An 18,234-nucleotide genomic window follows, 5' to 3' on the forward strand; every position below is an offset into this window, starting at 1 on the left:
CCATTTTACATAGTAGAAGCATTATCATTTCCAAATGAAGGCAGCATAATCACACACAAACATTAAAGTTGAAACAGTTCATGACAAATTAACTGCACCAGCTTCTGATGCTGAAAAGCTTTATTTGATTTGTGCCGGCAGAGAATAATCAATAACCATCATGATCAGATTCTGGTGAAGAATTCACATTCAAATTTAGCTCTTCCTGTTTCCACATGCAAACTGATTGTAAGTATTCCTCTATGAGTTCTGTGGATGTTACATGTGAATACACTATTTGCATGTGGTTGTTACACTCGCATGTGAATGACGTACTAAAACATCACAACGCATATCCATTGCATTCCAATGCACTAAACTAACGCACTTTGGTTGCCACGAAAGCATTGCAAAGAGTCACACATCAAATACACTTCAAATTTAGCAGAATGTTCCCCTGTACAAATGGAAACCAGTCCTTCTGCATTTCAAATGAAAATAGAAATAAATATTTATATAGCAAGCAGCTCATTTTAATTAATCTGTTCAGAGTTATTTACCTACAGTGTGTTTGGGTGCAACCTGCAGATTAATAATTTCCTCACAAAATGCAATAGGTTTACTTCACCTATCACTTGATAAGTGTCAACACCATCAGATAGAAAAACAATGTTAACTGTCATGGCAAATATTCATTATAATAACTGAGATATCTGACATTCAACTCTGAGTAAAAATTAATTGAAAATACAGAATAAATCTGTGTTATTAACGACAGAGTGGACACATCATGGTTGTGACACAGAAAATACACTGCAAAAAAACATGTTCTTGCCAAGTATTTTTGTCTTGTTTTCCAGTAAAAATATATGAACATACTTAGAACAAGATACATTTAGTTATGAAGCAAAATAACACATTATTGTGTCTTGTTTTTTGAGAAATCTATCTACATTTAGAACACGTTTATGCTTATAACAAGAAAAAATGTGTCAATGGGGTAAGAAAAAACCTGATTCAAAGGGAAAACAGGCTTATTTTCTTTCCCCATTGGCAAATTGTTTCTTCTTGTTTTAAGCAGAAACCACACCAAATTTTGTTAGATTTCTCTGAAAACATGACTTACTATCTTAAGCCATTCTACTTCAAGTAATTTTGTACCGTTTTTAGGATGTTTCGATATTTTTACCAGAAAATAAGACAAAAATGTTTTGTTTGTGTGTGTGTGTGTGTGTGTGTGTGTGTGTATGTGTGTGTGTGGAAAATGTATGAGCACAATACTTGTATTCAAAACTATAAAACTCACTAGAGCCTGTGTGATCTTAAACTCGCAGCGGGTAAACTATGAGAAGAGGAGCTTCAGAAAGAAGACTGGCTTCATAAGTGTTGCTAGACATTGCCATCTTTCATCTCCACCCCTCTGTGATTAACTCAGCTGTCAGTATCTTTACAATCTGTCATTATGAGATCTCTCTTTACATCTACAGTCAAATATCTGAGGTGATTTCATTATGAATCCTCCCAAAACCAGACATTAAATAGCTCATTAAGTGTTGCCTGGGTATCTCAGCGAGTATTGATGCTGACTATCACACCTGGAGTCACGAGTTTGAATCCAGGGTGTGCTGAGTGACTCCAGTCAGGTCTCCTAAGCAACCAAACTGGCCCGGTTGCTAGGGAGGGTAGAGTCACATGGGGTAACCTCCTCGTGGTCGTGATTAGTGGTTCTCGCTCTCAATGGGGCGTGTGGTAAGTTGTGTGTGGATTGTGGAGAGTAGCATGAGCCTCCACATGCTGTGAGTCTCCGCGGTGTCATGCACAACGAGTCACATGATAAGATGCGCGGATTGACGGTCTCAGAAGCGGAGGCAACTGAGACTTGTCCTCCACCACCCGGATTGAGGTGAGTAACCGCGCCATCACGAGGACCAACTAAGTAGTGGGAATTGGGCATTCCATAATTGGGAGAAAAGGGGATAAAATAAAAAAGACTGTATCCTTCCCACTAGTCAGTGACGTACCTGCTCACATGACGTCATGAGTTGGTAACATTTGGCACAGAACGCTGCCCGCTCACAGCTTTCACAAACACACACTCCATTTCACCATCTGAACGTTCTCTGTGAAATAAGACAAAAATGCAACCAAATATGCCATTGTTACATTCATAGTGTTGGTGGAGTTACTTTGAAACAGTTTCCCATGATAGAGTACAAGCCTAACCCTAACCCTAACCCTAACTTAAAGAGTAGTTAGCTACACCACAAGCTACTGACAACACTGAAGCTATTAAAATAATATATTAAAGAAGATATAGAGATATTTTAAATTTAACAATCAGATGATATTATTAAAGTTCCAATTGCAGAATTAATATCACCTTATTGCTATTTATTAGGCTGACAATATTAAAATGAACATGTAAATACCAAATATACACTTATAAATCTACAAAATATCCTATTTTATACAACTGAATTGAAACACTGTATAGTGATAAATCTGATCACATGAACTGCACTGTAAACCCATCCTCAAAAAAGTTGAGGCAACATCAAATCTTTTAAGTTAATCAAAATGTCAGATTTTGATTTCATACTACACATGTATGGTTATTGTTCTCAACTTGAAATATTGCATTGGCTGTCTCATACATTTTGATGGCACTTAATTTTAAATGTAACTCTTCGGCTGAGCTTAAAATGACCATGTAATCTCAACTTAAATACTTCAAGTAGAGGAATCCAAACTATAGGTAGTACTCGCTAGAACTAACTTGTACAGTGATTGCACGCATACTGAATGCATGCGAATCAGAAACACTATGCTTCAATATGCATTGCAATTGCTCAATGAGTAAAACAACTTAATGCAAATTTAACACAACAAAACATTAAACACTTACAAGTCTTACCCCTTTACATTCATCTCCCACAAAGACACATTATATAACACTTCATTTTAACATGTACTCTGCCTGTCGAGCGCCATACTCAGCGTACACTAGGAGAACTAGGAATCCCCTGCCCAGTTTCAGGTAACCAAACTAAAAATATTCATGTTGTCCCCAACACAGATACATGGAGTAAAGCTTGATGAGGAATGCCCAATAGCCTACACCATTTTAATTACAAACCAAAGCTTTGTGGGGAATGTGTGGTTTCACCAACTCTGTTTAATGACAAAAATGCGCAATAGTCTCTGCATCTATACGCTGCCACTGCAACATTGGTAGTGTAGATTGAGAGGCTACGGGACATCTTTAAGTTCAATGGGGCATGTACATTTAAAAAGACAAGTTCATTAATCTCAATTCAGGTGAACTCAGGAGAAAGAGAAAGTTCTAAAGGTTAATTTACTTTTAGTTGTTTAGTTGAATTTTTCCATGCTGAAAACAATTATTCTGATCATTAGGGTTTACAGTGTGATTCATTTAAATGCATTTTTTATTTCTGTCAGGACATTGTAGTGATGTTTCTTAAGCAAAAAGGTAGAAAAACAACAACGACAGTATATTGCTGTTTATGTTATCTTATATCTTAAGGAAGTGCTGTGTTGTTGTGTGAGGACAGTCTACCAACAGTCTATGAATTTCAAAGAGTGCGTGTGTCGATATTCAAAACAAATTGCAGATAAAAATAATGGGATTTGTTTTATCCCAGAGTAACCAGTGACAGACGACTGACATCAGATCAAAGACGTCCTGTTGTGTTGATGTTTAACAGTAATGTGGTTTACTGTTTCCCTCATTTGATTAGAAAATTTATTTAACGTCATTTTCAGTCTGTGTGAGCTGGTGCTCCAATGTCTGTGGTGTTTTTCACACTAGAGGGTTGTCTGTTTGTTTGCATGTTGCTATTCTTGGATCTCTAATCTTTATTATTAATTACATTTGCACAAACCAGTATGTACAAGGATGACATACACATCACACATTTTCTAAACCTCCCTTTTCACTTAAAAGGTGAAGGGTGTCATTTCTGCAACACTAGTGTTACCAAAATAACCAAAAGTCCAACGTATAATAAAAGGCTTTAAAGTCTGGACTTCTGTAAATTAATTACAAAAATAATAATTATTATTGGCTGAACTTGATTGGTTCTACATGTTTAAAATGAGTTTTCTTAACTTAAAATGACTGTGTAATCTCAACACAAACACTTTGTGTAGAAAGAACGTAGTTGAACTGGGTAAACCCAACATAATCAGGCGTGTCAATGTAACTCAAACAAATCTCATTTTTAAATTGTAAGATAACAGGATAACAATATTATTGTAATGTTGGTTAGTGGAATGGAAGAGAGGAGACGCAGGAGTAACTTTTCAGTCTTTTAATGGTAGATGCTGGAGTGGAACAAATATCTTACAAGGAATCACACAAGGAAATACGCTGGAGTGGAACGCTACAAAGTAACAACTCAACATAATCCATAACCAACTAGTAACAATTCAAGAACTGACAAAGGAAGGAACAAACTAGAGGGTATTTATACACAAAGGTGCTGATGAAAGAATGGAGAACAGGTGAGGAGGATTGGGAACAGATGGCTGTGATGAGGGCAGTGCATTATGGGAAATGTAGTTGGGGAAAACTGAAGACAATAGAAACTGAAAACTTATCAAAATAAGAGTCCTTGGAACAGAACGGTGAATAACTGTGACACTTATATTTGGGTATATTGCTCACACTAAAATATCATATAACCTCAGAAGATTTAGAAAAAGTCAAGTGATGACATAACTTTCATTTTTGGGTGAACTATTGCTTTTAAAATAAAAAATAATAGTAGTAAAATAATGAACATGTGAATCAGGGTTTCCATCCAACTATTTTAACATCACCTCTTTAAACTCCAAATATGACAATTTTAGCATGGCTTCACCACACATATACTGTAAATATAAATACTGGTTAACAACAACAACAAATGAAATAATGTGTAGTTAGAGGTTTTTGTTTCTTAACACATAAAAGAGTCATGCCAATCAGCTCAAAACAGTGAGTTTTAGATTTTCTAAACTCATTAAGAAAAAAACAACAACACTGGTCAGAATCACTATCAGAATCGGATCGGGAGAGACAAAATGATATTGATGCATCCTAATATTTATTGCATTATAGGTGTATATACATTTATATATATGTGTGTGTGTGTGTGTGTGTGTGTGTGTGTGTGTGTGTGTGTGTGTGTGTGTGTGTGTGTGTGTGTGTGTGTGTGTGTGTGTGTGTGTGTGTGTGTGTGTGTGTGTGTGTGTGTGTGTGTGAGTGTGTGTGTGTGTGTGAGTGTGTGTGTGTGTGTGTGTGTGTGTGTGTGTGTGTGTGTGTGTGTGTGTGTGTGTATGTATTATGTATGTATGTATCTAATACAGTTATTCACACACACACACACAAACACACACACACACACACTCACACACACACACACACACACTCACACACACACACACACACACACACACACACACACACACACACACACACACACACTCACACACACTCTCACACACACACTTACACACACTCACACACACACACACACACTCTCACACACACACTTACACTCACACACACACACACACACACACACACACACACACACTCACACACACTCTCACACACACACTTACACACACTCACACACACACACACACACACACTCTCACACACACGCACACACACACACACACACACTCTCACACACACACTTACACACACACATGAGAGAGGAGCACTTACGAACACTTCAAAATAATCTTTACAAAATTCTCTGGTACAAATTTCGCAAATGCAGAACTGACATTGTTATGCTTTATTATGATAACATGATAAATGGTAAAATTATCTAAAATATTTAATGGTGTGAGTCAAGACAAGCATCACAATTTCTATTACTCATTGTGAATTGTAAACAAACCTCGAACACTTTAGAGTAGCAACACACTGAAAAAACAACCACATTTCAACACCTCTAAATCCAGCGTCATTTTGAATCCACAATGATGTAACCGGGGGCAGAAATTAAGAGGGACAAAAATGAAAGTGACAGAAATACCCCTCGACATTTAGGAGCAAAAAATGCTCCCATAATGAATTTCTCTATTTACACCTCATTATGCGTATTACTGTATAAAGTATGAGTAGATATTGATTCAATTTATGTAGTCAAGTTATTCATATTGAGAATACATTTTAAACCATTGATTAAGTATTTGACATAAAAGATTTTTAGGTTACCGTATATTTTCTTTTTTGGTTATACAAAATACCCTTTAAAAGGTACAAAATGCCCCTGAAAATCAAATCAAATCCAGGAGGCAAATATTGCCCCTTAATGGACAAATGTATTCCTGATCCTGAATGCAACTATGACTGCAGAGACCAGATTTTCTGCCAAGAAACAGAACATGCAATATACATACAGTATATATATTTATATATATATATATATAGGGACAGATCTGACTCTAGAACACGTTTTCAACCACTCATTTTATTTTTTTATTTTTTTGTCAATGCTGATCATGATATTTAAACAGTAGGGTGACCAAATGCAAATCCAGTTTAATGATAACAAATAAGATGTACACAAAATAAACACTTATTATTGAATTAGAGAGCTCTACGATTTATATTTAATAGTAAGAATTACAAAGTACTTTCCAACAAATCAAGTTTGAATTAAATCAATGAAGTTCTTATTTTATAAAGAAATTAAGGAACAGTAAAAGACAAAAATATATTAAATTAGAAAACAAAATGCTCAAATACTTCATTTGAAATTCATTTCAGAAACCACCAGCATCTTGAAGGATTTGACCAGTGCAGTCCTGCTCACTGCTGGACAAATGCTGCATTACATCCACAAATGTACAGCAGAGACCCAACACTTCTCTTAATGACCCAAATAACCATCAGGAAGTGTCATTGTTCAAACTTTGTACAGGAGGTCTGCAGTTCTTTCAAACAATTTCTAAAAATCCAGACAAATCAAGAAAGAATAAACAACCACGTTTAGCCGAGATTCGTTTTAAAATCATGGGGTTTTCCTCTGGTTTTGATATCAAAACTTTTCTCAGACATGCACAACACGTGCACACATTGAATAAGTCACCAGAGCGCTTTTAATTACATGCACAGCACAATCCAAGGACAGTTTATGACATTTCCACGATAAAAGAATATGGGTTAAACCGTTTACATGACTGTAGGCCTACACGCCGTCGGGTTATAAATCATAATCGGTGTAAGATCACGTGCACGCCCTCGATTCGCGCGTTTCACAGATTTTACCTCAGTGGAAAATTTAGCGTCAGAAGTTTTATTTGGTGCACACAATCATTACACATTTCCACACATCGTTAAACCACCAACATCATTTAAGGACAATGATGGAATGCAAAATACAGTTTCATGGCAGGGAAATTACGTGTGTATGGTAACTCATTTCTCCACCAAGACAATCAAAATGAGAAATGTATTAAATGGGGACAGCTTGCCTTGGACACTTGTGTTGGTATGTCTGAAGCCTTACGATTGCGGCACTTCCTGTTGTCGGTTATTTGGATCTCTGCCAAGTTTGCCTTTCAGTCTTTTCAATCTGTTTATTATATCTGTTCAGCTGAACTTTCAGAGGGGGCCGCATTTTGAGAATAATCCTGATCCTGGAAACTTTCATCTCGACAAACAGAGCAATTTGTGAAAACGAAATATAAAAAATGCACACCTGACGAACAAAGCAATGATTGTGTAAAATAAATAGATCGTTCTGTACAAAACAATATGTAATTGTGTAATTAATTAAGTGAAATATTTAGGTAAATTACAAATGTTTATAAAGTTACACTGACAAGCAGCACTACACGGTCACATTTCAGCATCCTCGCACATTTATATTACGTGCAGTTTTGGGAAACGCGTGACAAATATAAAGAACGTTTGTAAAATTGCTCGTAGAAAACGCTCTTAACCACTAAGATCAGTCGTTATTGGAAAACGGGGCCCAGATTAGTCCAGAGTCCCTTGAGATACAGTTTCGCAGGGAGTCAAAATTCAAAACACACCATATAACTAGCCTATCTAATCCTTCAGCACGGTCAATTCAGTTCACCAAATCATACCCACATATCAGACTGACCAGAAATAATGCTATGTAACTGCCCTATAGTCCTCCTCAAAGGGATAGTTCACTCAAAAATCATGGCATCCCAGATGTGTATGACTTTCTTTCTTCTGCAGAACACAAATGAAGATTTTTAGTAGAATATTTCAGCTCTGTAGGTCCATACAATGCAAGTGAATGGAAACCAGAACTCAGAAGCTTCAAAAAGCACATAAAGGCAGCATAAAAGTAACCCATAAGACTCCAGTGGTTTAATCCAATCAGTTTTGGATGAGAACAGACCAAAATATTACTCCTTCTCATTTTACATCTTGGCATTGCAGTCTCTAGGTACAATGATGATTTCAAGCTCGATTACACTTCTTAGTGCTTGATGGTGCTAATTGAGCTTGAAATCACCATTGCCAAGGAGACTGCTGATGTCAAGATTTATAGATGGGATCTCTATTCAGTCACAGTGGAGATGCGTTTAACTGCGAGGTGTAAATGCAGTCTAGCTGAGGAATATACAGATACTATCGGCATTTGAAATACAAGTTAATGCCAGGTGTAAAGGAGGCCACTGATATACACCAGTCACACACCCAGAGCTCCATTTGTTGAAGTATTGTTACCATCTGCCAGTGAAACCTCAATGATTTGAACTTCTCCACAGACTCCTTTTGACATGAGGGCTGAGACAGACTTCATTGTTGCTCACTGCAATGATGAACACTAGAAAACGAGCAAAACAAACACAAATAGAGCTTCAACACCTTTAATGAATAGTTCGCCCAAGAGTAATTTCCTCACCCTCCGTTGTTCCAAACCAGTCTGACTTTCCTACTGGAGATATTATGCATAATGTTCATGAATAATCAGACAAATGTTCTTCATTTAGGAAAAGAATGCATCAATGCTTTACAATGTCCAGTTGCTGTGTGGAGTCAGATGAACCCTCCTCTACATGGGAATGTGCAGCCAATGTTTTTTTCTCCCTAATTTGTAATGCCCAATTCCCAATGCGCTCTAAGTCCTCGTGGTGGCGTAGTGACTCGCCTCAATCCGGGTGGCGGAGGACGAATCTCAGTTGCCTCTGCGTCTGAGACCGTCAATCCGCGCATCTTATCACGTGGCTTGTTGAGCACGTTACCACGGAGACATAGCGCGTATGGAGGCTTCACGCTATTCTCCGTGGCATCCACGCACAACTCACCACGCACCCCACCGAGAGCGAGAACCACATTATAGTGATCACGAGGAGGTTACCCCATGTGACTGTACCCTCCCTAGCAACCGGGCCAATTTGGTTGCTTAGGAGATCTGGCTGGAGTCACTCAGCACGCTCTGGATTCAAACTCATGACTCCAGGTGTGATAGTCAGCGTCAGTACTCGCTGAGATACCCAGACCCCCGAATTTAGAGCTTTTTTGAATTTTGACTGTTGTTAATCAGTATAATCTGTGGCACAATCGTCAAATCGTCAAGTCGTTTTATTTAGAAATGGAGATTAAGACGTTTTTTCACGTGACTGCAGTATGGCCACATTAAATTAACAGATGGATGGAGTCAATCATAAGGAAACAATATCAAACTTGTTAAACACTTTGGAGATATTCAACAATCATTCATTGATCAAGTTGTGGGGATTTTCTCCGATGAGTTCAGAGGTAATTTTCACAGTTGATCGTTAAAACAGCAAAGATTAGTTTCAGCTAGTATCTCTATCTTAAATCTTTCTTTCTTTTAAATTAGTCGATAACACAGTTTTAAGCTTTTATCGTCATCAGTGATTGTAGTTTGGACAGGGTTGTAGCAGGGAACTCTGGGCCCCCTGACTATATATTGCTCTGGGCCCCTTTCCTATTAAAATAATACAGTTTTGAATTTGTTGTGGGCCCCCCTGTTCCTTTGGGCCTCTAGACTCATTACCACTTTTCACCTTTTACCACTAGCTATTGATAGCTTTATTGTCCACAAACTCTGTTCTTGTGTTTGATTGGATGATGGAGAACTCATGATAACGGATGGAGAAAAACATCAGCGTATTTTGAAGGTTTTCAGCTTCTTATTTTCGAGAATCTCAAAGCTCTTCACACAGTCTCTGAGAGGGGCTTTAGTTTTGCTCTTTGTATTTGTGAGTAGTTTATAGTTTTAATTTGTCTAATATTAATATTAATAACACTGTCAGTGAGATCTGTAGTTGTCTGAATGACTCTCTTCTCTCAGATCTATTTCAGGTTATTGCTTCTCGGCCTTTTGGTGAAGATGAAGTGTAGTATCTGTTCTTATCAGTTTAGTATCAGCGTGAAGCATTTGCATGTTTCCATTGATCATGGTTTAAATATTGGGGGGGGGTCGTACTTGCTTATTTTGATTATTGGGGTGGTTACCCCTCCCCCCATCCCCCCAGAATCTATGCCTCTGCAATTTCCAATCATATTTAATCAAACTACACATTGACTCTAAGACTTTATAGATATTACAGTTTCATGTTCTGTTAATGCATGATTTTCTGTAAAGCTGCTTTGAAACCTGTGTTGTGAAAAGTGCTATACAAATAAAAATGACTTGACATTTTGCTGTCTTGAGAACAAGAGCAAAGGGTTTTCTAAAGCTCATTGGCAAGGTGAAAACAAATTCACACAATCACATTCATTCATATGGGCAATGACAACAACAGTTTCTGGATGACAATAAGTCAATCAGGTTATTCTCAGTGTTTCACATCAAAACGTACAACACTCACATACATTGCATACGCTGGTAAGAATGGCAGTAAAGTTGTTTATACGTAGAAAGAAATCGGGGTAATGTGGCAAAAGTCTACATGCACCGATCGGTTTATGCTTCAATAGTTTATGACCTTACCCTGATAAAAGAAAACCTTTTTAGGTGTTTACGTGATCTTACACGTCCTCGGATTAGTAGGCAATATTGGTGTAATATCGTGCATGTTAATGCACTCTGTCATTGTGTTTTGTGTTTAAAAGAGCTTAAAAAACTGAATCTTGAATTTCACTTTATGTTAACATAGTTCTTAAAACAGTTCTTGTTTTCCAGTCAAATGATCCAAACATTCTTAAAAAAGGGATAGGGATAGTTCAGCTAAAAATAAGAATTCTCTCATCATTTACTCACCCTCATGCCGTCTCAAACTCGTGTGACTTTTCTTTTTCTGCGGGACACATACGGAGATTTTTTGATGGAGACATGAATATATCCATACAATACAAGTCAATGTGGACCAACACTTTCAAGCTCCATAAATCACATAAAGGCATCATAAACGTAATCCATACATCTCCCGTGGATTAATCCATGTCTTCTGAGGCAACACATTCAGTTTTGGGTGAGTATCAGATCAACATGTAAGTCCTTTTTTAATGTAAATCTTGACATCTGCTGTCTCTTTGGCGCGGTTATGATTTTACGCTTGATGCATGTGCACGACACTTTGTGAATACGTGCAATATTTATGTGCTTGAGCGTGTTGGACCCCATTGACTTGTATTGTATGGACAAAAACACCTCATACCTGTATCTCCATTAAAATATCTCCGTTTGTGTTCCAGAAGAAAGAAAGTCATACGAGTTTGAGACGGCAGTAGGGCGAGTAAATGATGACAGAATGATCATTTTTGGGTGGACTATCCCTTTAAGTCTGTTCGTTATCTTAATAAGGATTCTAACAAAATTTTGTGACATTTGTTTAAAAAAAGTAAAAGCAATTTGTCAATGTTGTCAATAACATGACAAAACACACACATCAGTGATCTGACTAAAATCAATAAATCATGCCATTAAATCCTTTTTTTTTTTTTTTTAATAAAATCTTTCACATGAGCATTACACAATCTAACACCATAAATGTGACAAACTCACAGTTAAAATGTAAATAAATACGTTTTTCGGCACGTTGGGAAAATCACTGTATGCACATTTGAATGGCGTTTTCTTCCTCTGAAGTTCTTTTTGATACTTTTTGTATCTTCAAAATACAAGTTTTAACATTGATAACACCAATGACATGAAATCAAGGGACAAACAGTCTTTTTAAATGATTAATGACTGATGTCTTTTTGCTTATTTGCACACTTGTTAGGCCTTGCACTAATGCTTGACCTGAGAAAAACACAGAAATAACTGTAAATGAATCATAGAAGTGCTGTAACAGATGAAGAGGACGAGGGTTTTGACAAATTCAAATATAATTTCTAAAACAAATGTGTTAAACAATATAGAGTCATTTGACTCCATTTCATAAGTACTGAACGTTACACCTCATGTGATTGTGATTGTAACATTGTAACGGATCTGCTTCCTTTCAAAGTGCTGACTGGAACACAATGACCAGAACTGATGTTAAAAAACAAGCTCTCAGTGAGACCAGTGGTGCCATTCAGTGATATCTGACTCACCAAACAAGCAAGAACCTTCAGTCACACAAAACATCTGAGAAACTAAACTGAAAGGCGATTATAATGGGGACTGTAATGCCTCCTGCGTCTCTTCTCAAAGTCTGCAATTAAAGTCAGAGAGCTCAATATGAACTCAAACACCTCTCATCAAGTTCTTCAAAGAGCAAATGGGCTCCACATTCATTCTTGCATCTTAGGAGAAACATCTGAGACCAAGTTGATTCTTGAATGAACCATTACTGAGAACTCCATTCAGGCTCTTGTGAACACAGAGCTGCCTGTTCTCGGCCAGTCACAGTAAATCCCTGTTGTTTTGAAGTTCTTGTTGAATTCCCTGAATGTTTTCCAGAATGTTGTACTTAAACTGAAACCACATGCATTTCAGACACTAGAGTGTAATATTCATACTATAACACACACGCACCATTATTACTATCATGACTATGTCCAGGTCATTATACTGCAGTCATTGTGATATATAATAGAGGATGAGTGTCTCGTTTCTTCTGTGGGAAACACCAGCTAATGTTTTCCTGGTAAAAGAATAAAGTCTGTTTTGGAATTGCACCTTCGATGAATCACTCCCTATCAATGGAGACGACTCAAACTGCATCCTGAATGAAAACACATTTTAATCCTCAAATGGATGAGCCTGATAGTTCACACGAAATTCTGTGAGCATTTACTCGCTCATGTTGTTCCAAAATCTGCATGACTTTCTTCTGTGGCAAAGAGATATTAGGCATTTGTATTAGAAATAAAGAGACAATTAGAAGTTGAAATACTGTGAAGCAAATATTGCATCGTCTCATTACACAATGAGTGTGCAAATGTTGCGGTAATGTGTTGACATAAAAACACTAATTACAGGGGCACCCATTACAAGTGAGTAAAAGCTATTGCTTCATCTTACACAGGTATTTTACTCATTTAGCATCAGTTAATGAGAATGCATACAGTCAGAAACAAGTCATATACAGGTGCATCTCAATAAATTAGAATGTCATGGAAAAGTTCATTTATTTCAGTAATTCAACTCAAATTGTGAAACTCGTGTATTAAATAAATTCAATGCACACAGACTGAAGTAGTTTAAGTCTTTGGTTCTTTTAATTGTGATGATTTTGGCTCACATTTAACAAAAACCGACCAATTCACTATCTCAAAAAATTAGAATACATCATAAGACCAATAAAAAAAACATTTTTAGTGAATTGTTGGCCTTCTGGAAAGTATGTTCATTTACTGTATATGTACTCAATACTTGGTAGGGGCTCCTTTTGCTTTAATTACTGCCTCAATTCGGCATGGCATGGAGGTGATCAGTTTGTGGCACTGCTGAGGTGGTATGGAAGTCCAGGTTTCTTTGACAGTGGCCTTCAGCTCATCTGCATTTTTTGGTCTCTTGTTTCTCATTTTCCTCTTGACAATACCCCATAGATTCTCTATGGGGTTCAGGTCTGGTGAGTTTGCTGGCCAGTCAAGCACACCAACACCATGGTCATTTAACCAACTTTTGGTGCTTTTGGCAGTGTGGGCAGGTGCCAAATCCTGCTGGAAAATGAAATCAGCATCTTTAAAAAGCTGGTCAGCAGAAGGAAGCATGAAGTGCTCCAAAATGTCTTGGTAAACGGGTGCAGTGACTTTGGTTTTCAAAAAACACAATGGACCAACACCAGCAGATGACATTGCACCCCAAATCATCACAGACTGTGGAAACTTAACACTGGACTTCAGGCAACTTGGGCTATGAGCTTCTCCACCCTTCCTCCAGACTCTAGGACCTTGGTTTCCAAATGAAATACAAAACTTGCTCTCATCTGAAAAGAGGACTTTGGACCACTGGGCAACAGTCCAGTTCTTCTTCTCCTTAGCCCAGGTAAGACGCCAGGAGTGGCTTAACAAGAGGAATACGACAACTGTAGCCAAATTCCTTGACACGTCTGTGTGTGGTGGCTCTTGATGCCTTGACCCCAGCCTCAGTCCATTCCTTGTGAAGTTCACCCAAATTCTTGAATCGATTTTGCTTGACAATCATAAGGCTGCGGTTCTCTCGGTTGGTTGTGCATCTTTTTCTTTCACACTTTTTCCTTCCACTCAACTTTCTGTTAACATGCTTGGATACAGCACTCTGTGAACAGCCAGCTTCTTTGGCAATGAATGTTTGTGGCTTACCCTCCTTGTGAAGGGTGTCAATGATTGTCTTCTGGACAACTGTCAGATCAGCAGTCTTCCCCATGATTGTGTAGCCTAGTGAACCAAACTGAGAGACCATTTTGAAGGCTCAGGAAACCTTTGCAGGTGTTTTGAGTTGATTAGCTGATTGGCATGTCACCATATTCTAATTTTTTGAGACAGTGAATTGGTGGGTTTTTGTTAAATGTGAGCCAAAATCATCACAATTAAAAGAACCAAAGACTTAAACTACTTCAGTCTGTGTGCATTGAATTTATTTAATACACAAGTTTCACAATTTGAGTTGAATTACTGAAATAAATGAACTTTTCCACGACATTCTAATTTATTGAGATGCACCTGTAAATGATATAGATGATATATAGTTGATATAGATGATATATTTGATATAGATGATATAGATTATATAGATGATATATAGATGATATAGATAATATATATAAATAATATATAGATGATATAGATTATATAGATGATATATAGATGATATATAGATGATATAGATGATATATAGATGATATAGATGATAAATAGATAATATAAATTATATAGATGATATATAGTTGATATAGATGATATATATGATATAGATGATATAGATTATATAGATGATATATAGATGATATAGATAATATATATAAATAATATATAGATGATATAGATTATATAGATGATATATAGATGATATATAGATGATATAGATGATATATAGATGATATAGATGATAAATAGATAATATAAATGATATAGATGATATATAGATGATATAGATGATATATATGATATAGATGATATAGATGATATATAGATGATATATTTGATAAAGATGATATAGATGATATATAGATGATATATAGATGATATAGATGATATATAGATGATATAGATGATATATAGATGATATAGATGATATATAGATTATTTATAGATGATATATAGATAATATATAGATGATATAAATGATGTAGGTGATATATAGATGATATAGATGATATATAGATGATATAGATGATATAGATGATATATAGATGATATAGATGATATATAGATGATATAGATGATAAATAGATAATATAAATGATATAGATGATATATAGATGATATAGATGATATATATGATATAGATGATATAGATGATATATAGATGATATATTTGATAAAGATGATATAGATGATATATAGATGATATATAGATGATATAGATGATATATAGATTATTTATAGATGATATATAGATAATATATAGATGATATAAATGATGTAGGTGATATATAGATGATATAGATGATATATAGATGATATAGATGATATAGATGGTATATAGATTATATAGATTATATAGATGGTATATAGATGATATAGATGATATATAGATGATATATAGATGATACAGATTATATATAGATTATATAGATGATATAGATGATATATATGATATAGATGATATATAGATGATATATAGATGATATATAGATGATATAGATGATATATAGATAATATATAGATGATATATAGATGATATAGATGATATATAGATTATTTATAGATGATATATAGATAATATATAGATGATATAAATGATGTAGGTGATATATAGATGATATAGATGATATATAGATGATATAGATGATATAGATGGTATATAGATTATATAGATTATATAGATGGTATATAGATGATATAGATGATATATAGATGATATATAGATGATACAGATTATATATAGATTATATAGATTATATAGATGATATAGATGATATATATGATATAGATGATATATAGATGATATATAGATGATATATAGATGATATAGATGATATATAGATAATATATAGATGATATAGATGATATAGATGATATATAGATGATATATATGGTATAGATGACATATAGATGGTATAGATGATATATAGATGATATAGATGATATAGATGGTATATAGATGATATAGATGATATATGGATGATATAGATGATATATAGATGATATAGAGATGATACAGATTATATATAGATGATATAGATGATATAGATGATATAGAGGTGATATAGATGATATATATGATATAGATGATATATAGATGATATATATGATATATAGATGATATATAGATAATATAGATGATATATAGATGATATATAGATGATACAGATTATATATAGATGATATAGATGATATCGAAGATGTAGATGATATATAGATGATACAGATGATATAGATGATATATAGATGATATAGATGATATATAGATGATATAAATGATATAGAAGATATATAGATGATATATATGATAAAGATGATATATAGATGATATAGATGATTTATAGATGATATCGATGATGTAGATGATATATACATGATATAAATGATATAGATGATATATAGATGGTATAGATGATATATAGATGATATTGATGATATATATGATATAGATGATATATAGATGATATATTTGATAAAGATGATATAGATGATATATAGATGATATATAGATGATATAGATGATATATAGATGATATATAGATGATATAGATGATATATAGATAATATATAGATGATATATAGATGATATAGATGATATATAGATTATTTATAGATGATATATAGATAATATATAGATGATATAAATGATGTAGGTGATATATAGATGATATAGATGATATATAGATGATATAGATGATATAGATGGTATATAGATTATATAGATTATATAGATGATATATAGATGATATAGATAATATATATAAATAATATATAGATGATATAGATTATATAGATGATATATAGATGATATATAGATGATATAGATGATATATAGATGATATAGATGATAAATAGATAATATAAATGATATAGATGATATATAGTTGATATAGATGATATATATGATATAGATGATATAGATTATATAGATGATATATAGATGATATAGATAATATATATAAATAATATATAGATGATATAGATTATATAGATGATATATAGATGATATATAGATGATATAGATGATATATAGATGATATAGATGATAAATAGATAATATAAATGATATAGATGATATATAGATGATATAGATGATATATATGATATAGATGATATAGATGATATATAGATGATATATTTGATAAAGATGATATAGATGATATATAGATGATATATAGATGATATAGATGATATATAGATTATTTATAGATGATATATAGATAATATATAGATGATATAAATGATGTAGGTGATATATAGATGATATAGATGATATATAGATGATATAGATGATATAGATGGTATATAGATTATATAGATTATATAGATGGTATATAGATGATATAGATGATATATAGATGATATATAGATGATACAGATTATATATAGATTATATAGATGATATAGATGATATATATGATATAGATGATATATAGATGATATATAGATGATATATAGATGATATAGATGATATATAGATAATATATAGATGATATAAATGATGTAGGTGATATATAGATGATATAGATGATATATAGATGATATAGATGATATAG

The 18,234-nt window shown here is 34.2% G+C and overlaps 1 pseudogene; it reads left to right on the plus strand.

Annotated features, from left to right (window-relative positions):
• Positions 1–10,321: 10,321 nt before the first annotated feature.
• LOC127421671 (uncharacterized) lies at positions 10,322–10,535 on the plus strand (annotated as a pseudogene).
• Positions 10,536–18,234: the final 7,699 nt, after the last annotated feature.

This window comes from Myxocyprinus asiaticus, chromosome 30 (genome assembly GCF_019703515.2).
Source record: "Myxocyprinus asiaticus isolate MX2 ecotype Aquarium Trade chromosome 30, UBuf_Myxa_2, whole genome shotgun sequence".
Lineage (NCBI taxonomy): Eukaryota > Metazoa > Chordata > Actinopteri > Cypriniformes > Catostomidae > Myxocyprinus > Myxocyprinus asiaticus.